This window comes from Helianthus annuus, chromosome 17 (assembly GCF_002127325.2).
Source record: "Helianthus annuus cultivar XRQ/B chromosome 17, HanXRQr2.0-SUNRISE, whole genome shotgun sequence".
Lineage (NCBI taxonomy): Eukaryota > Viridiplantae > Streptophyta > Magnoliopsida > Asterales > Asteraceae > Helianthus > Helianthus annuus.
The window spans coordinates 191,055,226-191,056,834 of record NC_035449.2 but is presented as its reverse complement, the minus strand read 5'-3'; positions in this window follow the sequence as shown (position 1 = coordinate 191,056,834).

The following is a 1,609-nucleotide window of genomic DNA, read 5'->3' as shown; positions in this document are numbered from 1 at the left end:
AAACGAGTATTTCAGACACGTGAACGGACCAGAACCTTGCTTATCAAATTATAAGCATGTCCTTAAAGTTTCACGTCAATCCGAGGTCTAGAATGAGAGTTATGCTAATTAGCGTAATTTAAATAAACTTTTGTAATAAAAGGCGCAACTAGCATAACGCCTATCTAAACCAAGATTTCGTCACCAAAACTTTTACCCACTGTATTAAAATAATATTTTGGGAATTTTAAAGATTTTTAATAATTTTTACCTTGCTCATAACCTGCGGTTATGGCTACGGTTCGGACGTTCGGTAAATACCGAATATGCCCTTTTTGGCCAAAACATGAGTTCTACAAGGTCTTTTGACCCGATTCCAGTTGCTACTGATTTTAAATAATAAATAAAGTATTTTAGACTTTATAAACTGTTCGGGAAACTCAGATTTCCTGTAGAACTCGAAAAGCTCTTTAAAAGTCTTTAAAATGACCGAAAAGCCCCTACGGGGCGTAATATTAACTAAAACTCGTTACGGGCATCACGGAAGGTATCCTACTGATACCACAACCTCTTTAAGGCATATTGACTTAGGAAATAAGCGTAGGACTCTCATGATTAACCGTTTCGCCCATTGCGCGCACGGTTCGGCTTATGAAACTAGTTTTCATAAATTAGCCGATACGGGTCAAATAATATTATTTGAACCCCACAATCCAGAGTGTGAACCTTGAACCCATATAAAACAAGTCTCTGAACTTGTTTGGGGCAGAATCACATTCCATTCTCGGTTTTCGCCTTTTCGCCCGATTAAACCATATTTATATTCCGGAACCGACCGGTCTAGGCTACGGCCACTATAAAGACCCGTTAGGATTCTAAGAGGTTAATTAAAACCTTCGTTCCAGATTAGGAGCCCCGGTAAAAGCTATCGGTGATTTAATCAAACTAAGGAATAATACTTGCAAAGGTAAATACTTTAACTTATTTCCCCTATACGGGCTTGGGTTACGGTATGTTAATACCGCTTGATTGAGCATTATATTTTTCCATCGCTTAGGTGGTTAATTAAATAATATGATCGGCTCATTTAAACAGTTTTGTTTCTTAAAAGCCTTTGGGGGGTTTAATGACCGTTGTCCCGGATATCCTTGGCATCATTTTACGAAATGGCCACGACCATCGACATCCCGGTGTAGGCGTACACCCGGTATATATTGTCGACATTAAATTAAAAGACGTAGTCGTTGGTTTTTATACTACGGTTTTACGCAATGTGGTGTGTCTATAAATCTTTAACCCGGCACGACCCGGGCTACTGAACGCATAAAAGAACATGTAAAACGTTCACAAGATTTTAATAATTTTCCCAAGTTATAAAAGAGTTTGTGCCTTGTGCATTCAAATCAATTTTAAATAAACATTTTCAAATGTGTCAGTTGAATGTATTTACCAGTGTAAACTGACGTATTTTCCCCAAAAAGATTAAGTGCAGGTACTATACGAAATGGGCTGGTATAGGCGTCCTAAGCATCGTACATAGTCTCGCAAACTCGATGCTGCATCTGAATGAACAATATTTATTATTTTTGATCCGCTGTGGATATATTCAACTTCTGTAATACATTTGATA